The sequence below is a fragment of the Colossoma macropomum genome, unplaced genomic scaffold, assembly GCF_904425465.1.
Source record: "Colossoma macropomum unplaced genomic scaffold, Colossoma_macropomum, whole genome shotgun sequence".
NCBI classification, from domain to species: domain Eukaryota; kingdom Metazoa; phylum Chordata; class Actinopteri; order Characiformes; family Serrasalmidae; genus Colossoma; species Colossoma macropomum.
The window spans coordinates 31,409,832-31,433,546 of record NW_023494792.1 but is presented as its reverse complement, the minus strand read 5'-3'; the positions used below and the strand labels follow the sequence as shown (position 1 = coordinate 31,433,546).

At 40.4% G+C, this 23,715-nt stretch overlaps 1 pseudogene; it reads right to left on the bottom strand.

Moving 5' to 3' along the window:
- The window catches only part of LOC118812134, a 47,380-nt pseudogene extending 24,184 nt beyond the window's left edge, over positions 1 to 23,196 (bottom strand).
- Positions 23,197 to 23,715: the final 519 nt, after the last annotated feature.

The window sequence follows — 23,715 nt, the reverse complement described above, 5'->3', positions numbered from 1 at the left end:
TGCCGTACATTAAAAACACATCAGTGAATGATCATCACTGTTAAGTCATACATGGTAAAGTCAAATACAGTGACATCATATACAGCAATGTCATACACAGTGATGTCATAGACAGTAAAGTCAAATTTAATTAAGTCATATACAGCAATGTCATGCACTGTGATGAAAAAGTGGCCAGTTTGGTTTAGTTCCAGTTTTGGTTTTGGTTGTGTTTTGTTTGCTGGCTGTGAAAATAAAGTTTAAAATGGCTGCTGCATACACAGTAATGTCAAATAAAGTGAAGTCAGTCATATATAGCAATGTCATACACTGTGATGTCATACACAGTAAAGTCAAATAAAGTGAAGTCATATATAGCCATGTCATACACTATGATGTCATACACAGTAAAGTCAAATAAAGTGAAGTCATATATAGCCATGTCATACACTGTGATGTCATACACAGTAAAGTCAAATAAAGGGAAGTCATATATAGCCATGTCATACACTGTGATGTCATATACAGTAAAGTCAAATAAAGTGAAGTCATATATAGCAATGTCATACACTGTGATGTCATACACAGTAATGTCAAATAAAGTGAAGTCATATACAGCAATGTCATACACTGTGATGTCAGAAAGGATATACACGATTATTAGTGTCAAGAGTAATATTGCTGCTGGCGGTCAATCCAAATTAATGGCAGGTCAAGGTTTTAATTGCTGATTTGTTCATCCATGTTTAAAATTAAATGGCGCAACATAACTCAATTAAGAAAACCTTGATTAACAAATCCTTGATTAGATCTGAATTTAATTTGATCCTGCTTGGTGGTTGGTTAGTTTCACTGCTCTTTACATGCATGGTGAGTGTTTGTGTGCCATCTTTCTGCTCTGATCAGTAGTGCTGCTGTGTTTATTGCAGATGCTGAGAGTTTCAGATTTTTGCTCTGTCTGGATTCCCACAGCAACACCCTGCTCTGCTCTTCTGACCCCAAATCTATAAATACTGCTGCAGTGTAGCCGACACAAGCTCGTCTGCCATGATTCTCTCTCTCTCTCTCTCTCTCTCTCCCCCTCTCTCTCTCTTTATTAATAGCAGTGACACCAGGGCCTGTGTGAAGCACTGCAATGCAGCAGCACCTCCCCTCTCCATATCGCACACACACTTTTTTACACCATCCTCTCACTGGAACCAGAAAGATTGCTGTGTTTTAAAGAAACGCTCCACAGTTTTTCAACCTGTAACATGCTTATAATAGAAGCCAATGGCCAGCTCTTTCACCTGCTCACTGGCGTCTGTTTAAAGTGAGTTCAACAGGTTTCCTGTTCATTTACCAACTATGCAGTAATCGACCATATGCTACAGACCATAGACGAACCCTATAGGGCCGTTTTAGGCCATCAGAAAAGGCCTAATGATTTCTGTGAAATGAAAAAAATACGTCTGTAAACTTTATTTTATTTTTAATTCAATAGAATCATGCTAGTAATTAAAGTCTAAAATTATACAGCGCTACTCTTGTTTTCTTGTTAAGTTCTAGGTGGAAACAAAAGGGTTAAATTCTTCAGACATCCAGTGGAAAATTTCCCAATCTGGAATAGTTTTTCTCTGTGGTATCTACTTAGACATAGCTAAGCGAGCTCTCTGATTGGTTAGGACTTCAGGAGCTGAAGAGAAGTCCTAATGTGATAGATCATCGGAGCCCCCAATGTTAAAAAGAGCCATTTTGTCAAGTTTCAACAAAAATCAAACCACCTTGGGAGCCACAACATTTCATGTCCATTTTATTGAAGTAACGTTTTACCATCTTGGCTGTAAATATGTCTCAGTGTGTGCTGATGTACTAGTATAGGCTAAAAATATAATATAAATGAAAACACAGACTTACTTTGCTCTGCTTTAAGTGTTAGCTCAGCTCTGCTTTTCTCACATCTCCAGCAGGATACTTTCCCACAAAAGTAGAACAGTTTCTTGTAAAATGTCTCTTAACATTCGACTGTTTACGAGGCTGCAGTCGCTTCTCATTCACCAGCTTCTTGTTTGAATTTTTCCGTTCCACCTTAAATGGTGCTTGAGACACCAGAATATAGCTAACTATGTAGCTGCTGTACCATTAAGGTGGAACTTAAAAATCGAACTAGAAGCTGGCGAATGAGAAACTGACTTCAGCCATGCGACATTTTAGTATTTGACAGTTTCTGTTTGCAGATTAAATGTATCAGGAAACCAGCTGGAGTGATTATAAATGCAAATAAGTCTGTTTGTCCCCAAATTATCGATGTTCATCTTAAATCTTTCTCTTTTTATTTTTTATTTTGTTTATTATGTTGCCAGCATTACTGTAGTGACCAGCAGTCTGCGTGCCAACCTTCAGGGTTAAAGGGGGAATAAGCAGTTCTACAGCATTTAAGACTGATTCTTGTCAAAACTGTGTTGAATGATCAGCAGAGCTTTGTTTTACTGCAAAGAAGGATTATTTTATTTTTACCTATAAATTTAATTCTGCTGTGGATCCACAACAGGGCAGTAAAAGAGACGACCCCTGTGTCAGATTAATGATCGACATAATTACAAAGTGACAGAGGAATCAACCAATCATGTGTTGATTTAGAATAGGCGGAACCAGGGTTGTCAACTTCATTCTGGGTCTTCTAGAAGCTCTAGATACATAACTGACTGTGATTACAAGTGGCACCGGGTTGTTAGAAACAGAAAACAGCAGCAGCTCTACCACAGCTCCCTACTGACAGAGTCACTGTGAAACTGCTACAAGGTAAAACTATACATCTATATCTGCCACAATCTTCAAGTAAAACATGGAATGTCTTCTAGAAGCTTCAAATGTCCAAGTAGTGTTCATGCTAATCGCTGTTAACTTACTGCTAACAAACTAATAGAATGCCAAGTGGAAGCGAACAGAAGTTACATCATCACTGAGTTGTTGTTTTCCTCATGCTTTGACTGAGTTTTGACCTCTATGTCACAAGTTGAAGTCCCAGCTCTGAGGCTGCATTCACATTACCAGGATTGAAGTGGCACAAATCAGATTTTTTGCTCTAATGTGACTCAGATCTGATGTTTTCAGAGCTGTGAGGACACGCAAATCTGATCTTTTCAAATCAGACCTGAGCCACTTTCATATGTGATCCTAGATTGGATACATGTCTGATTCGTGGCCATGTGACCTTAATGTGAAGCTCAGATCGGAATTCATGTGCTTTTTTTCCACTGTGCGTGCACCATCATTCAGCGTTACCATGGCAGCAGCGCCGAACAGAAGTTAAAGCCTTTAAACGGTGGAAAAGAAACACATCTCACCTTTTTCACCTTCATCTCACTCTAATAATGAAGCTGAGAGCTGATCAGAGTTAATGATCTTCAGTGAAGCTCGTTCTGCTCGTTAGTCTGTTTGATGATGATGAACGTGATTCATTCACGTGACGTTACTGAGTAGGACGTGATCATGAGGGTCATTTCAGGACGCTGGTTCGTTACATTACTGACAGATTTGAATCACTTACTTAAACGAGTGTGAACCATCGAGTCAGAGAGATCGGATTTGAGCAAAAAATCGGGTTTGAGCAACGAGGATAGTAATGTGAACGTAGCTAAATAGTCACGGTGCAGCACGACTACATATCAACTTTGGTAGTAATGGAATGCATGTAGAGATACAGAAAATGTTCTGTTACAGTTACAGAAAAAGGCAGTAATCAGATTAGAGATACAGTTGTACACTAAAAAACAGCCCAAGTAAAATCATAAATATGGCATTTTTAGCTATGTTTTCATTTAGGCATTTTTTCTATTTATTTGCTTTAACATATTGACAAAAACAGAACATACAACTCGTGCCGTTACTTTTGCACAGGGTATATTTTATAGTTTTTCTCCCAATATGTTAAATTCAGCAAATAAACAGTAAGTAAACAGTAAGCACGTCATGTGACCAGGGGCACCCAAACATCTGCAGACTGTATTTACAGAAGTGTGTTTGGCAGCAGTTCGTTTTCATTTACTCCTTTTGTTGTTTGTACAAATACACTGTGGAGTAATGATGCCTGGTGCGGTCAGACCACCACCCTCAAATCTCACCATTCAGCAGCACTGCAGCGCTCATTGATCACTCACTGTGTGTGTTTGCGTGTCTGTGTGCGCGGTTAATGTCAGTCCCAAACTGCAGCCCTCAGCCGTCCTGCACCTGCCCTACAGCTAACCACAGCAGTCTCCACGCGCTCCGCCCACCCTCGCTGTGTGTGTGTGTGATGCTATTTGAAGGAGGTTACTCACACACTCTTTACTGTGTGATGTGCCGTGACGGTCACACACACACACACACCTAAACCGACATGAGGCAGCACTAAAACGGTTTCTGGGATGTGTTGACCTTTCAGGAGGACGTCCACCGGGGCAACACACACACACACACACACACACACCCACACACACACAGAGGAATGCAGAGCTTGACTCAGTCAGCTCAATAATGCAGGCTGTGTTTTTGTGTATATATGTATGTGTGTGTGTGTGTGTGTGTGTGTGTGTGTGTGTGAATGGCACGTTTCTCCTGTATATGGGTTCAGAGAATGAAGAGTGCCTTACATTCCCCCTATAAATAACATGAGTGAGAAATCCAACACCCCCACACACACACACACACACACACACACACACACACACACACACACATACATACATAACATACGTTTACAGCATATACAGTACTGTGCAAAAGACAGAGACCAGTCAAAAACAGCCATTAAGTACAAACTATTCATTTTTCATTTAACATAAAATCAGGCAGAAGCCAATCACTCAATTGTCTTTAAATTTATAACTGCAAATTCTCATATAAAGAGAAAAGAACCAATTAACCATAAAATATACAGAATTTACAAAAATGTCCTTCCCCTATTTCAACTCCCCACCCTCCACTCCCTCTCAGTGGTCTACACCTATACATTCATATTTTCACAGTCACAGTAACAGCAGCAGACTTTCCCACACCTCCAAAGTTCAGTCTTAGAAGTTGGTTTAGCATTTTTAGCATCTCAGAATCCAAGTAATTCCATTCAGTGGTGTTGAGGTCTGGACTCGGGGGTGGTCAGTCCATTGTTCAGCTTCTTTGTTTGGTGTGTCCGTCTCCTTTTCTCAGTGAGGCTTCTTGACAGCTGCACATCCTTTCAGACCCACAGCGCTGACGTATCCTTTAATGGTAGAAACTTGAAAGATCTGAAGAAAGAGGAGCTTGAATTTCTCCTCCCTCATAGATGAAAGTTTTAAGTGCTGTTTATCTGATGGGGACCGTGTTGGTGTCTACCAGGTCTTACACAGTTTGGAGTCCAATTTTCTCTGTATCTTTTAATCATTTTTGAACTCCAGTTTTGGAGACTTTTTAAATTGATTTTCCTTTGACTTTTTTCTTCCTTATGCAAGTGGATTATATATCCACTTCTTATATCTAATCACTTTAGAAATATCTTCTGAAAAATGAATAAAAGCTGTTTTCTGACTTTTGCACAATTCAGTACATCACACACAATCTTTGACTGTTCTTACGTCTTCCCAAAGTATTTTAAGGCTTTCCCATTCCTTTTTTGTCCGACCCGTTTGCACTATATATAAAATCTAAGCTGCAAAAACAGCATGTGTTAAATACATCATGGCAGTGATGTCATAGCTATAAACATATTTAAATATCGTCGCTGTCCAAAGAAAAACATGTATCTCCAAAATAGAAACTTTACAGGAGAGGGCAAAAACACTCTTTAGTTTTAATGTAAGTCAATGGGAAGAGATTTTTTTCCAATCAATTTTGCTCCATTTTTATTGGTCTATTTATCACAAAATTTTCACACAATGTAAAGAATGACTGCCCTGCTCAAATGATAGAAAAATAGAAAATGGCAAAAAATGGAGATACATGTTCTTCATTGGACAGCGACGATATGTTACAACTGTGATGCAGCAGGGCTCCTGCACACAGTCTGTAGCAGTATAGTTGTTGGAAAATAGTAAACGTTGTGCTGTTTCAGGCTATTGGGAAGAAAATACATCATTGCAGACAAAGAAAAAAAAAAATAAAACACATCACTGTTTAATTGTAAGGGCTAAAGAGAGGCCAGAAAACGGTCAGATAAAAATTAATTATGATTGTTCTTGGTACCACACACCCAAACATGGATGGATGTTAATGAAATACTATATATATAGCAGCAAAAAACATATCACACACAGTACAGTCTCTCAGAAATGATGCAGAGTGTATTAGTGTAGACTAAGCTTAGCACCAGCCAATCAGAGAAGAAGAGAGGAGGGAAGACAGACAGACAGAGAGAGAACTGGACAGACACACAAACATAGACTCAGACAGATGGGTGCAAAAAATGCCTACACACCAACAGAAAGAAGCACACATGGCTGATTAGGCAGACAGACAGACGCACAGACAGACATATACACCCAGGCAGGCAGACAGGCAGACAGACAAGGAGACAGACAGGCAGACATACAGACGGCCACAAACACCAATAAAAAGAGGCATACATGGACGACTAGGCAGCCTGACAGACAGGCAGACAGACAGGCAGACAGCAGACAGACGCCAACAGATGCAGGTTTACAGTGAGAGACATCCACAGTGTCACATTACACACTATAAACAACTCAATTCTAACCATCTACTGCACTAACCTAAAACTGCATTTACAACGACAGTATAGGAGAAAATCACATTTAGAGTTTCCCCCTTTTCCCCAAACACAGTCTCGTCCCCAGTTTCACTATAGATTCTGCTGAATGTGGCCTGAATAGACGAACACTGTTTAACACTCATCTACAGAGGTTGGTACACAGAATGCTGCAGCTTCAACTGCTCTACTGAAACACATTACACATCACACAGACTTTTCTAGGACGGCCTGCTTTAATGTATCTTTACTACTGTTCTTGGTTGACTAAGATTCCGTAAGACCTCAATGTATTTTTTAGGTTTAAAAAAGTCAATGAGTGTGTTTACACGCACTTAACAATCCGACAACTGCAGAAAATGCAGAAAAAAAAGATTTTGTCAGTAATCTGATCAATGTGTTTACATGCACTTGAGTAATCAGATGATGGGAAACTCCGGGTTTACATGAATCAGACAGTAATCAGATTTCTGCTTTACAGCCAGCCAACAAACTCACAGAAGAGGGTCTAAAATCATTGCACCACTTTTAACCTGAAGATATGAACATACATCTTCTAGAAGATGAAGAAAATTCGAAACCTTCATTTAGTCAAGCATGTATTTAGTTTCAGTGTCTCTCCAAAAGTGTTTTGCTGCGTCTCACGGCAGCGCTGCTTGCTAATCTCTGGTACCGCCGTCTGTTTTCACACATGCGCAGACTGAGAAATCCAAAAGAAATCAGAGTAAGAGCTCACATGCACTGAGAAATCTGATTACTGAGCTAAATCCAGCTCTCTTTATCTGATTTCTTAATCAGATTTCTAGACCTTACTCTGATCTCAGAAATCGCACTACGGTGTTTACATGACCATTTGAGTTATCACATAGCTGCAGAAATCTGATTATGATCAGATTATTGAGAGCATGTAAAGGCACTGAATATGACTCGTTTCTTTAAGTTGACTAACAAGGCAGCAGTGGGGTTTGGTCACACACGTCCATAACATGTTTTTTGAGATATGTGTTGCAATACTTGCACAGAACTATTCACAAACGGAGCTAATTATCCCTCTAGCTTCAAGATTTGACATTAAGGCCTAGCTCCAACAGGGTTCACCACTCATATTTGCCTCAGCCTCGTTTTAAAATGTGACTATCAATTCTTTAATTCAGAGCTATCAATCTTATGAAGACATGATAGAACAGCATCAGGAACAAAAGAAAGCCTGTGTTGAGTCTGTCGAGATGTCTTTGCACTCACACTTCAAATGAACCACAAACTAAATTAAGTTCATTTAGTGGCTTCACATTTACCTTGTTTAGAACAGACCAATCAAACTTTTTCTTTACATTGGTTTGTTTTGACAGGTGTGAACATGCCACGTATACTCAGGTGTGCACCAAACAACTGTTAACAGCAGCCTAAGCTAACAGCTTCACACACAAAAACACAGGTTTACCTGCTTAGATTTGAGTCTTTATCCTCTAAACTTGCATCAGTAAACCTAAATGAAAGGGTGACGAGAGCCAGCATGAGTCCCTTGATAAGCTCCCTGGTGTTGCCTTCCAGGCCTCGCCTCACATCTAGCACCATGTTTGACCATTGGTCAGGGCCGAGGCATTGGTGGGAGGAGCAACAAATTCTCTTTCTCAGCTGAGGTGCTTGTGTTACCCTTAAAAAGAGCAGGCAGATGCTAGTTTGGCATCAGCAGCTCAGGCTCATGTCACTTCCTATGGCTCTTGGGAACGCCGGGCACGTCCTCTCATTAACATATTTTAGTATATTGGACGAGGTCACAAAGGAACCCAGGGTAACGTCTGAGCAACTAAAGGCCTGTCTCACAGTGGCTAGTGTCAATGTTTAAGAGTCCACCATCATGAGAGCACTGAACAACAATGATGTGCATGGCAGGGTTGCAGGGAGAACGCTGCTGCTCTTAACAAAGAAGATTACTGCCCATCCACAGTTTACTAAAGATCACATGGACAAGCCAGAAGGCTACTGGAACAATGTTTTGTGGACGGATGAGACCAAAATAGATCTTTTTCATTTAAATAAGAAGCATCATGTTTGGAGAAAGGAAAACACTGCGTTCCAGCATAAAAACTTTATCCCATCTGTGAAACATGGTGGTGGTAGTATCACGGTTTGGGCCTGTTTTGCTGCATCTGGGCCAGGATGGCTTACCATCATTGATGTAACAATGAACTCTGAATTATACAAGAAAATTCTAAAGGAAATGTCAGGACATCTGTCCGTGAGCTGAAACTCAAGAGAATGGGGGTCATCCTGCAACTCAATGACCCTAAGCACACAAGTAGTTCTACCAAAGAATGGTTAAAGAAGAATAAAGTTAATGTTTTGGAATGGCCAAGTCAAAGTCCTGACCTTAATCCTATGAAAATGCTGTGGATGGACCTCAAGCTAGCAGTTCATGGGAGGAAACCAATAAGATAACAGTGTTAAAGCTATTTCGTACAGAGGAATGGGCTAAAATTCAGGTGCACCAGGATTTGAACGGCAGTGTTTTTTACTTGTTCTAATGAACTACAATAGCAGATTAACCCCTTAAAAGGCCAAAGTATTATTACACACTTCTATAACCTACAAATTGCTCAACCAGTTTGCATTAGAGTCCCTGTAGTTACTGAATAATAAGGCTTAGTATGTAATAAGCCTAAAAGGGACCTGGGTTAGATTTAATCGAACTAAACCTGCCAAGAGTGAACACATCCTAACGCTGCTGTCTACAACATTCTAACACTGCATTATCTCATCTTGCTGAGTGTGAACTGGCTTTAACACACAGCACCGCGTTGAGGCTCTGAGCCCTCACAGCCACCAGCAGCTCCTTCACTCTGCCAGAGACTCTGAGCTGTCATGGCGGCTCGCCTGGACAGATGGTGGCTCTGTTCCTCATTACTGATTCCTTCCTGTTAAATGATGCTGTTTGATTTACACTAACGAGCTCAGCCTTCAGTCACCTCAGCATTAATTAACAGTGCACATGCAGAGATAGAGGGAGAGAGAGAGAGAGAGAGAGAGAGAGAGAGAGAGACAGAGAGAGAGAGACAGAGAGAGAGAGAGAGAGAGAGAGAGAGAGAGAGAGACAGAGAGAGGGAGAGACAAAGGGAGCACTTGGAGGTTCACCTGCTGCTTGTCACATTCATGCCATGGCCACATGTCTACAATCATGCATGGGCTAAGCCCAAGTGGTGGGCGATACGGTCTTGAAGTAACATCACGATACACTATACGTATCACAGTATTTTATATTCCTGAGGTAATTATGCTGTCTTTGTAATGAAACACACAATTTGTCAGTATTCTTTAAGTACTGAAAATATCCACGGTATGCACAGAAACCATACAACCACTACTACTAGGCTTGTACAACATTTCATTTTTTATTGGTTATCATGTTACTGAAATCTCAGATGGTTCCATTGTGCAAATGAGTCTCTAATCAATCACAAAACTACAGAAAATTTGTCACATTGCGTGTTTAAGGTGGTAGTAGTAAGCTCAGGATCCTACAGATGGTGTTGCATGAGGATGATCAGGCTATAAATACCTGCGGGGTGTGTGGCAGGATTCATAGATTGAGAAAAGGTGGTACAGTGCAGTGAATGTCTCGTTCGATGTGTGTAAAATGGGTTGCAAAACAGATGTTAATGACTGGCAAAAAGGAGTGATTGCGTTTGGCCGTGCCAAAGGCCACAGTGTGAAGGAAGTAGCTGAATTTACAGGTGTATTGTAGCGTATGGTCATACAGGTCAACCAGCAGTGGCATAAATCCCAGTCTACAGGAAATTCTCGTCAGAATTGTGGCCAAAAGACGAAACTAACGTGGTGTGTTGTGAATAAAGATCACTTCGCTTCCAGGCAAGAACTGCTTCTAGAAGTCAACACAGGTTTTTCACAACAAATTTCTGAAAGAACGCTCCACAGGGAACTGCATACCATGAACATATTTAGCAGAGTGGCTCACAGGAGGCCTTTGCTCACTTCTGTTCACAAAGTTGCCGGTTATAGTGGGTGAAAAAACACAAAACTGGACTGTTCATGACTGGAAACGTGGAAACATTCAGGAGCGTTCACACATCTGGACTAGCCTGCAAAATCCCCAGATTTGAATCCTCCCGAAAATCTGTGGGACTACCTAGAACAACAAGTAAGACTCCAGGGAAGGCATCCACGAAATCTGGCTGAACTGCACAGTTCTTTGATGCATGAGTGGCTGAACATTGATGTCGCCTGCATCCACGTGTCCAGCACATGATAAATCAAATTGCAGCTGTTATTTATGCTTGTGGAGGTATTACATGCTATTACGTAGTACGTTTCAGTCACAGGTGACTAATTTTTTGTCCGCTGACCTTATGTGCAACTTATGCGCTGTGAGCATTCTGACCAATCACAGATGCTCTTTGGGTAAATGAATGCATTCACCCATGTCCAAAATGTGTAGATTGTAGGTAAAAATAATGTAGTCTTTAACTAATTAATGTCAATCTAAAAGAACGGCTATTCTCTACTGTTTTACTTTAATAACATGATTTTGGAAAATTAGTAAACCATTTTAAGCAAGAAAACATATGAATAAGAGTACTCTTCACAGTTCAGTTGCCTTTTATTATTACTCTGGTGAAACGGATCTATAATAAGCGTTTCCATAGTAATGTGATCTGCATTCTGAATGTGTGCACACTCTCTCAGAAACTGTCCAACAATAAAGGCAGCATTGAGCTTCTGTTATTCAGTAACGCATGGTAGTGTACAGAAAGCTCCAATTCCACATGCTGATCCATTTCACCACCATCAGTGTGGACTTAAACACTCCCAACTGCTCTGGGTGCAGATTTAGTGTAGTTATGTTATAACTGATGTTTGGGGGGTGGAGCATGCCTGAAACTCCTCCTTCTTCCAATCTAATGCCCTATAAATTCACATCCTCACCTTCCATTTTTATGACAAAGTGTTCACAATCCCCACCACCACCCATCTCCTGTTCTGGCCTTCTAGCTACAGGCCGAAACTGCCCAGAACTCCAGCCCAAGTTCTCAGAGTTCTCTCCTCAATCAGTCTTCCCTCACACTACCACCACCATGTTAGAGGCATCGTCTGAACCCACAAAATGAGTTATGGGAGACAAAAACAAAGACTCTGAATGTATCACAAACGGGACGATTCAATAGCCATGTTACATCCCAGTTGTGTTTTGCAGAAGGAGAAAAAGTAGATAATGAAAACAGCTGCAATGTGTTAATAATGGCAGTAATTCCACAATGTCTAGTTTGAAACCATCTGTAGAAGCTCCAAACAGAAGCCCAGCCACTCATACGCTGCATGCTGCTGTGACAGAATCAATGATTGTTGAGCTTTTAAATTTGGCTGATTAGCTGTCTTGTTTTCTAGATATCGATACTAAGGAGCTCCCACTTGATGTCAGAAACAGCTCAAGCTCAAATAAACAAACATTACGTTGTGAGTTCAGACCATGTCGTCAACATGGTGGTGGTAGTATGAGGGAAGACTGAGGGAGGGTGGAGAACTCTGAGAACATGGACTGGAGTGCAGGGCAGCTTCTGCCTGTAGCCAGAAGGCCAGACCCTCCTCATAGCTGCAGTAGGACTGATGTAGTACTGAGGAACAGGGAGGAGATGGGATGGCGGTGGGGACTGCAAACCCTTTGTTACAATAACAGAAGGTGAGGATTTGAATTTATAAGATGTTAGATTGGAAAAAGGAGGGGTTTCAGGCATGTTTCTCCCCCAAAACTTCAGTTGTAACTTAACTACATTCTGCTGCTTTCTAAAGGTGTCATAGCTCCACCAAAAATTTTAAAACTTTTGCTAGTTTCGTAGGACTCGTGATGTGTCTCAATAAACTTGTATTCTATTTTCTTTTATTATAAATCTCAACCCAATGGATGAAAACAAACCCAATTGATCAACAAAAATAGCTGCAATTATATCAAATAATTGTGATCAGGCGATTATGTAATACTTGTGACAGGCCTACATATTGCAATGTGCAGCAATGTAACTAGTATCATGCAGCCCTGGCTCAGAGTACAGGTGTGTGTTTCAAAGGTACAGATGTTTGTCTATATTTAGCAAAAAAAATACACAGGCTACAATTAAAAACACGGCATGTACGAGTGAGCATGTCTTTTTACCTCTGCTGCCTGTAGCCAAGTCTGCAACTTTCTGAAAGGCATCTAGGAACGCGGCCAGCGCCACAACTGTGGTCCTGAGAACAGAGACATCACCACCACACATTAGTTTAGATCTCATCACACAGTGCATTAAATAACACACATAGACACAAACACAACATAAGCAGAACTGGACTTAATCCCAAGTGGATTTGGACATCCCAGATTCCCTACAGTGGAATCATTCCTCACTAATTGTGCACTGATGGATAGCATGTCCTGTTTATCCTGTATTGTAGACAGTTGCATGAATAATGCCCTGCAGCCAAAGGTGGTCCAACAAAACGCACATATCCACCAATGCTGGTACATATTTGATTGTAATTGAGTCTTACGGCAAAAAAACAACATTTATTTCTGGATGCTGTACACATTTTTCATTTATCAGGGTACAAACAATGTAAATGTGCCCTCAAAGGTAGAACAGTGGTTTAGGTGACTGTGTAGCTTAAATAAGTTTTTCAAAAGGGGAGAAATATATTTGTACTATTTTATTGTTTAATTTTATTTTCATAACTTAATGTTTTACAACAGAACAATAAAATACAAAAGTCTGGAGATGAGATGGGGTGTGTGGAGTCAATATTAATTAAAAAATATAACTGTAGTGGAATTTGCTATAATTATATTCCTTAACTAAAGGTACTTAAGATGTACCCTTGAGGGTATCACCCCAGTGACAAGAGATGTACCACCCCAGTGACCGAACAGTACCTTTTTTCTGAGAGTGTAGGGATAAAATACATATGTTAGTACAGCAGTAATCAGTCAAAATGTAAAAAATACCAGTTTGAAATGTCAGTTAAATCTAAGCATCTTTCCAATGCCAATATGATTCACTGTGCATCCCAAAAACCTCCTTAGGTCGATAATATTACCTTCTACTCTTACTACTACTACTACTACTACTACTACTAATAATAATAATAGCAACACTTTTTTATGGTAATTTAAACACTGAATCAGATGCCATCAAAGTGATATGAAATGAAATCAATAAGTGGAAGATGTTTTCTTTAAACTGGTGATAAATGAAGTTCTATATTCACTTGGGACTGTTACCATGGTAATCCGGTCAAGCGTCTCATTTCAACCCAAACCGTTTCAACCCTCTAACAAAATGAGTCCCAAAAAATCACAACCCCTTAAAATCCTTCAGAATAAAAGCCCTGTCATTTGAGTGTAGGAGTGCCCACAGCTCAAGCCCCTCCCCTTCAGCCTCCTGCCCACTTTACTCTGATCCACTCTAGAATCCACTCAGATGCCTAGTTTCAGACATTGGTGGTGATTTCTATGATAGACGGTAAGTGAGAGACATTTAGAAGAGGTCGAGGGCTGTATTGGTGGTACAGTTTTACACTGCCATAAAGTAGTCCTGAAATCGTTACACCCCCCGTAAATAAAAAAAGAAAAACACACACATTCACACAGACACTGAGAGGAGAATGCCTCATGCACTGAAGCTATAATCACCCCATCCTGCACACTGTACTGTTTTTAACACTAATTAACGCTGCCACAAATCACCCGAGACCCGACCTAACAGGAGATACAGTGGAGAACTGTGAGTTCTCCCCGAGAGCAGTCGTCACGGTCACGGCCCGCTATAAGAACTCTTCACTCAGCGTGATGACTGTACACACAGAAAACATGCTGAGTTGAATTTACACTAACAAATGTATGTGTGTATATATACACACCTCCACATGTAATTCACACCATCACAGAACAGCAGAGACACAGAAACACAGATCAGAGTTTAAACTGAACTGAACTTGGGTGAAGTTTGTGTGTGTTTGTGTGTAGTTTGGTCATTTTCTGAACACCCAGTGGTCACTGTATTGACCATGCTGCTTAACCCTCTGGGGTCTGAAAGCATTTTCTTGATTTGTGCATATCGCTGCTGTAGGAACAAAACTTCATATCTCCAAAATGGTCACTTTACAAGAGAAGGAATAAACGTAGTTTACTTTTAACGGAAGTCAATGGAACCAGAATTTTTGTCCAAGTAATTTTCAGCTGTTTCTTTTGGTCCATTCATCATGAAATTAACACACAATGTAAAAGCCCACAGGCATTTTCAAATCATGTCAAAAACTAAAAAACGATAAAAATGGAGATACAAGGTTTTGTTCCGACAGCAGCGATATCTTCTTTAATTCTCCTTAAAGCACACTTGCATAGAACATGATATTTATATATTTCGTATGAAAATTCTTCGTTATCTCTGTATCTCCGCTACTTACCAGCATACCAGCATCCAAAACGCAATCAATTGCTGTTTTGCTGGTGACCAGCCATGCTGGCCTATGCTGGTTTTTCTAGCAGGGTTGGCAGCACTGTTTAACATTTAGACATTTATTCAATGATGGCATGAAAATCATGCACTGCCTTCACAAATTTGGTGACTATTTTCAATTTTAAAATCGGTTCAAAGGCATAAAAAACGTATAACCCCAACACCCAACGTTTCAAAGTTCAGTTATGTTTACATGTGGTGACCCTCGTGTCTTCCTAAGGTTTGCATGAAGAAAATCATCAAATGAATGATGTGATTTTTAAGGGAGCGCTGCCAAAAAAATCTCAGAGGCTGTATCTCTACTCAGTAGACACAACCTCTGTGGCCCTTTCTATTCACAAAGGGAGCCTTTTTGAAATAAGAACGTTTTAAATGTTTCGTCATAGCATTGTTGTCCAACACTACGATGTCATACAAAAGTATGATGAGGCAGATGTGGCAGATGTGGTGGTAAAAACAGCACAGTATGTTCTACAGCCTCACCTGAGTTGGGCCTGCAGTTTCCCAGCCTTACTGATGAAATCCTCCCACACCGGGTAGCTGCCCTGCAACATGAAGAAGAAAAGCTTTTCTTTATGGACTCGCCTACTCAGAGTGACACAGCACAGGCTTTTAAAACGCCCCCCAGATGCACGGCAATCAGAATAACAACCTCACTCATTACCGGCTTGTCCTTTACCTCTCTTAATCGCTCTCATTATCTCCTCCTGCTTCATTGTTTACCTTTGCGTTACCTTTCATCCTCTCTCTCTCTCTCTCTCTCTCTCTCTCTCTTCTGAGTTTTAAACCCATGTGTTCACATAAGGCGACACTGTTCTGAAAAGTCTGAATGTTTTTAAGGGAAAACAGAGAGTGATATAGATAATATATATGTATATAAGTTAGACATATCACTCTCTGTTAAACTGCAGAACAGTGCTGGGCGATATTAATACAATTCAATATCACAATGTTTTCCAAATCTAGCAGATAATGATGATATCTGATGATATTTAAATTAGCATTAAGGAAGTTACTGAACTCACACGTAATGAGCACCGTTAATCTATGCTAAACAAATGGCTGGCAAACCTTATATCGCTTAGTAAATGGTGCACAGTCGTATGCAAAAGTTTGTGCACCCCATAGTCAATGCATATATATCGCTGTTGTCGGAAGAAAACCTCAAATCTCCAAAATAGTAACCTCTAGGAGAAGGGAAAAACACACTTTACTTTTAATGTAAGTCAATGGAGCCAGACTATTTTCCAAGTCATTTTGGGTCATTTCTTTTAGTTCATTTCTCATGAAATTTACACACAATGTAAAGGGCAACAGGCGTTTTCAAATTATGTCAAAAACTGAACAACGACAAAAATGGAGATACGAGGTTTTCTCCTGACAACAGCGATGTCAATGTTAGACAGGCACAATTAAAATGAATGCAAAATCTTAAAGACTCTTAGCATTAAAAGGCCCATGAAATATTTAAGTTTCCTTACTTTTTTCGAAATAAAGGAGTTTGACGGAGCGTGTAAACGCTGCTAAACTTTTAAAACATGCCGTTCACTGTCCAGTCCATCCTGTCCAAAGATGGAAACTAAGCTTCTAAACTAAAAGCAGTTCTGGAACACGGACTGAACAAATGCATGCATCATAAAAAAGACTTAAACCAATTAAAGAAAGCTTGTAAACAACACCAACAACAAGTGTAAGGTATCTGCATAAACTGCATACTAACAAGCAGTTGACTGGATGCCAGCCCATTATGCAGTTGTTTAATTAATTTATCATAATAATTGCATGAGAAAACCATCTTCAATGTTTTTGCATCATTTATACATTAAGAAAAGAAAAGAAAGACGTAAATAAAGTCTTTCAGAGTGGTTTGAAGTGAAGTGGTTCAGTGTAGAGGAACTTACTGACTCTTCACAGTGGCAGTGACAGGAATCAGATGATGATGCTAAAATGCACATACAGCCATTTTATTTACTCTCCAAAACCACGCGTGAACCTACACATCTTCAGAGTTTACATATGTAGTGTTGATGGGGGTAAAATATAATAGTTTTTTTTTTGGGTCTACTTTGCCTAACAACGGCCTGCATGTACGTCTCCACGATGAATGGATTTTAAGAATACGTTTTAGGCCAAATCCTTTTTTTAAAACTACTGTAAAATAACATTGCCATAACATCACAGGTTTTTCACAAACACTGTATCACTCCGCTGAGACGCTGTTGCTAAGCAACAACTTTGACAGCTGTACAAGACAGTCAAGCCATTTGAACGTTTTTACTTCTTACTTTGCCGCAAACAGAAAATGGACACTTTTAAGATCACATTTGACCGACAGCCAATTTGGTCAGACTCTGAAGATGAGACGACACTAAAGTCCCAAACTGTCTTCACCACTGAGCAGCTTTTCAGTCAGCAGCTGTGACAGAAGAACAGCTAAACAACCTGGAATCAACCAGAAATGAACCCAACACCATTCGCCAAACGTGTAGTCTGATCTTCAGAGTCTGACCAAATCGGACTGAGCCATAAAACTGCCGCAATGAAAAACAAAAAAGCTGCTCAGTGGTGATGACAGTTTGGGAATTTAGTATACGGAGCTGGAGAACGAACTGCCGGCTGTGCAGCGAGTGGGCGGAGCTCGTTACTCTGACGTAGCAACGAGCTGCTTGTTTAGGAACTATAATTTGCCTGAAGGAACTGCGAACATTAAAACATATTAAATGGCCCAGTTTATTAATTTCTTACTTTATTTATTCAACTGTTGTATAAAAGCAACAGAACACTCTAGGTTGTGTGTTATCGCTATAACATCACGGCTGTGATTTGGTCGCAGGCACGAGCCGAAGGCGTTATTTCATGATAACACACTCCGTGTCATGTTCTATTGCTTAAATATCAGCCAACTTTACATAACTGTAAAGTAATTATACAGTTACTCCAGCCTTGCACATGCACTATGACAAGAGCTGGGTATCATTCCTAATTTTTTGCTATCAACACCAGTACCATTACCATGAATTTGCTACCGATTCCTGAATGCAACTTCTTTTGATACTTGTTTTTAAACAACACACTGAAAGTGTGTGTAGCTTAAACTAGACATGTGGCTTAAACTGACAGTGAAAGACTGTAGACTAATCAAGAAGCAGTGATGTTAATAACACTCTTACAGTATGTAATTTAGACAGCGGTCAGCAGTCTACTAGCGCGCTTTTAGGCTCACAGATTCTAAGACTGACTACTTAGGTACTGAATATTGGTAGGAATGCACCAATCAGAATCGGCAGATTTTCGCTTAAAACATGAAATCGGGAATCGGCCAATTTATTGTTTTTGCTTTGGCAGATCTGCAGTTTTATGATGTAAATAACCTGAAACAAGTAAGAGCCCTCTCACTGTATTTGAATGCTGCTGCTACACCTAAACCAACACGCTGTTGCTTAATTATATATGACTTCATGTGCTAAACAGCCAGATGCCTCTCACTTTCAATGTAGCACTTTATTTAATTCACTTTTAAATTTAAATAAGACACTAATTTAAAATAGAAACATGCCAATTTAATGTTATTCATTTTGCGAATAAAGCGCTAATGTGTTTCTTGTGTTTATTTACTCCACACAATGTGAGCTTTGGCTTTAAAAATAGGCCAATTAAAAAATCCAATTTGTCGGTGAGGAAATCAGAATCAGCCATAAAAACTGATTTCATAGTAGGCCTGCCACAATCATGAAATGTTAGCTGACGGTTAACAATTATCTTTTGCTCATTTCATGCAGCTATCAATGTATGAAGCAGCTAAATTGGATGATTAGCTATCTTGGTACCAGCTATACTAAGCTAATATTAGGTTGTGCTGACAGTAAAAGATAAACTGCACTGTTACTGTTATGTGCATTCAAACACACAGACACCCAGAATCACGTAGAGCTGAAATGTTTCTCTTAAGATCGTGAAAACATGAGCGAAATACATTTTATCTGCAAGTGTACATGCTAACAACATTAGCATTTGCTACCTAGACAAACGCAGCAAGTTTGTATTATTTTTATTCCTTTGTCTCAACTCAGCATTAGAAAAGTATCCATTTCTCATTGTAGGGGAAAAACCGACAGGACACAATTTAACACTGACTTTTTATGTTGTTATATAGGGTCAAGCAGCGTGAGCTTCTGGCCACATTACCACATTTCCTGGCCACATTCTCCCACCACAATTCAGAGCGATTCATCTGCGTTTTAAAGAGATCTGTGCCAAAGAGTGTTTTCAGGGCATGTAAGTCATTTTATTCACCACTAGTTTTTTCAGTTACTGAGCTGTTCGTGTAAATCACAAAATCCAACCTTGTATTACTATAATCACAATCTTGCAGCCGACAACGTAGCACCGTTTTGAAGCAGCTAACGAGCTCAAAGCAAGAGCTAGCTAGGCTTAAGTACGGCCTCAGTACGGTGGGGTTCTTACACAGTGTTACAGCTAAGCCACCTTTAGTAAACAAAGATAAATAAAGCCAATTATGTTCTACATGTTCACACAGATTTAAGATGAAAAAGAGAAAATATCTGAAAACTGGGATTTTCTTCTGCTTTATTAGCATCTTTCAGATGTCAGTATTTTGGTTTTAAGTAAGTATAGTAACGAAACTGTCATTAAAAGTTGGTAAAGTTTTAGTTATTCAGAAATAATGTTCCATATTTTACTGGTGTGTGATGTGTTTTATTTGCTGCTCTACACAGACAAGAAATAAATCAGTCATTGTATTTAATTATATATATAGAACATATAGAATTATACTGAATTAACTTTGTTTGCACCGATTTCTTTAGGCTTTTCTAGCGAGTGTTAAACTGACCCTCTGTCTCTCACAGTTAACCCACCATGGCGTCAACTGTAACACCTGTCACTTTCAGTGGAATTGTACTTGAACGGTAGGCGCTAGAAACTAAGTTCAAGTGTTCGTTTGTAGCAGAGACGTATATGTTGCTTGTATAAAAAACATGATTATTCTAACTTTAATATATTTTAAAATTATTTCACAAAAACCAAAATGTGTCAGGCCGTCCGTCGCTCTCCCCTACTTGGTTGTGAGATCTAATGAGTGTAGAGTATGACTGCGATCGGCTTAAATAACTGTGATCATATTGAATAATTGCGTTCAGATAATCATGTAATAACTGAGACAGGCCTATTCAGTAGTACTGAAATAAGTGAGAGGATACTGTAAAAGTACTGAGTCTCGATGCCCAGCCCTAATTATGACATTCACAGAGCAGGTGCAGCTTGACTGAGAGACAGCAGCTCGGAGCCTGTAGAACGTTTAAATACGCACAAATAAGAACCTCTCAGCCACAGAAAGCCTGCTTCCTGCTGTGAATGAGCGAGTCTGTATGAGTGATGTCTCCACGCCTCATCTCTGGCTCTTTTGTAGTTTGATAACTGGAGACAACATCTGTTGCCTTGACAACGTGAGCGGTTGCAGAGCCAGAGCCATGACGCTGCAGTCTGCTCTCCCAGCGCGCAACAAACACACAGTCACTGACGTTCACTGCACTCTCGCATTCACGTCCACACATGCAACAGTTCACAGAGAGAGCCAATAATATATTATTATCATCTCAGAATCATTAAACAACACAGAAATACACACAGGCACCCACCCACCCACTACAGGGCTCTGGGCCATCTGGTCCAGAGCCTGTCACCCCCAACAAAACGAGACATGTTTCAACACCCTCTCCTCTCTCTCTCCATCTCGTCCGTGCTGCGGTGATTATAATGGAACACTCTCATTAAGGCTCGTCCTGTTTTAATAAAGCAAAGAGCCTAAACTGGGTTCAATCAGGCCAAATATGGATTTAATCCTAATGACCGGGCGCTTGACGTAGCTGAGATAACAGAATAAAGGGAGGACTGGTGGGTAAACTTATTAGTGCTCAACCACGGCGTGTTTTAATGCAGCTCTGGAGCAGCGCATTCAGGAAGGCTGCTTCCTTCGGCTCAGCAGTACTGTTAACTATCAATACTGTGGCCTTAAAGCAAAGACCCAGATTAGGATGCCCCACATCCACAGCTCACACTGGCCTATTTGTTCCCTGGCTGGAACTGTCCCCATAACAGCAATTCTTCCATTCACATCAGTTTCTGATTTCAACTATCCAAATTCCAGCAATTCTAGGCCTGAGCTATCCTAATCCCAGCAGTCACAGATTTTAACCTTCATTATCTCGGCATTATCTTCATTGTCTCCTAGTTAACTATTCTGACCCCAGCCATAACTCCTCCAGTTCTAAAAAATCAATTTTAACTATCAAAATACAAGCAATCCCCGATTTTATTCCTCCAAATCCAAGTAATCACCAACCATAACTCTCTCTAACCACAAACCAGTCCTAATCTTAACTCTTCCAATCCCTGAAATCCCTGATTGTAACTATTCTTATCCTATCAATACCAGATTCTAACCCCTCAAATCCCAGCATGCCTTGATTTTAATCCTCCAAACCCAGTAATCCCAGACCACAACTTTTCTAATCACAGCAAATCCTAATCTTAACTTTTTCAGTCCCTGAAATCCCTGATTGAAACTATTCTTATCCCAGCAATCCCAGATTCTAATCCCTCAAATCCCAGCAAGCCCTTATTTTAATCCTCTAAACCCAGTAACCCCAGACCACAACTCTGCTAATCATGGCAATTCCTAAACTTAACTCTTTCAATCCCTGAAATCCCTGACTGCAACTATTCTTATCCCAGCAATCCCAGATTCTAATCCCTCAAATCCCAGCAAGCCTTGATTTGAATCCTCCAAACCCAGCAATCCCAGACCACAACTTTACAAATCATGGCAATCCTTAATCTTAACTCTTTCAATCCCTGAAATCTCTGATTGCAACTATTCTTATCCCAACAATCCCAGACTTTAACCCATCAAACCCCAGCAAGCCCTGATTTTAATTCTCCAAATCCAGTAATCCCAGACCATAACTCTCCAAAGCACAGCCATCCACTCACCCCAGAATTTAACACTTTTAATCCCAGTCATTCCTGGGCCATTTTAACTCTTCCAATTTAAGATAATCCTGACTTTAACCTTCCAAATCCTAGTAATCCCAGACTATAACTCTCTATTTCGATTCTTAACCCTTCAAATTCCACAAATCCCTCATTTTAACTATTTTAATCACAACCAACCCAAATTTTAACCCTCCAAATTCCAACAACCGTGAATTTTAATCCCAAAACCCCAGCAATCCCTGATGGTTTCAACTATCATAATCCTTGAAGACTTTACTAATCTAGTCTAGTATTTCACATTATTCCAACTTTTATATGACAAACATGACGCAAACAACAGGTCGCAGGCAGCAGCAACCTTCTTTGACGAGATTTCAGCTTCTAATCTTTCTCTCTCTCTCTCTCTCTCTTTCCCTCTCTCTCCCTCTCTCTCTCTCAGGCACACGCACCACAATGACCTCCCTAAGCTCCCGTAGGTGCCAGTCTCAGTGCCAGGCTAAATGCCACTCTACTGCAGCTATAAAGCCACATCCCACCTATAAACAAACCCCACCAGGAACATTTGACAGAACGGTGGTCGCATGTGAAGCTTGTGAAGTGGACGCAACACACACACACACACACACACACACACACACACACACACACACACTCAGAGGCAGGCTGAGGAGGAGCAGGCGGGGTGTTACCTTCATATCAGTGATCACGGTCTGGAAAAGTCCCCCCAGCGCGCTGCACTCGCGCTCCATGACCGCCTCCATCAGCACACCTGTGATTTCTGTGATTTCTTCCGTGGCAAAAAAATAACTTGGAATAAAAGCCACCCCGGGGCCAAATCCGCTCACCCTGCCGGTGTGGTGCGCACTCCCGCTCTGGTGCGCGTTCACGGCGTTTCTCTAGAACGAACCATTGCAAAACAGCCTATTTCAGTCTACGAGAAAGCGAAGCAACATACAAGCGCACAGACACACACGCACACAAGCACTGCGCCCTCCTCACTCGAGTTGTGGCGACTCCCTCACTCACGCCGGCGACACTCGACTCGTGAACCACTCGGTTCTTTTCTACAGGTTCTTTTCCAGTGATTCGATCGAATCGATTCACGAATCAAATTGAATCGAACTATCATTTAATCACCATTAAAATTTCTGCTGGTTACTGGTGGTGTCCAATAGTCTTCAGTGGAATTTTGTGTTTTCCTGATGGGTTGATATCACAGTGTAATGGACTCTAATGGTTTAACTGGTGTTCGGATTCCAGATTCATTTGATGGTTTCCTATCAATGGGATCTAAAGGTGTCCTACAGGAAACTAGTAGTAATGGTAACCATAAAGCCAGTTCCCATTAGAAAACAAAACCATCAGGTTTTGAACTTAATGGTTCTAATGGTCTATCAATATACAGCATATTAAAACTTGTTTGAATAAAGCTATAATGATGCTTTGGGTGACTCATGAACTCCTTGCCAAGAGTAAAGACAAACCTGCTGAAAAAAGACCTTTAGAACCATAAGGATTAAAACC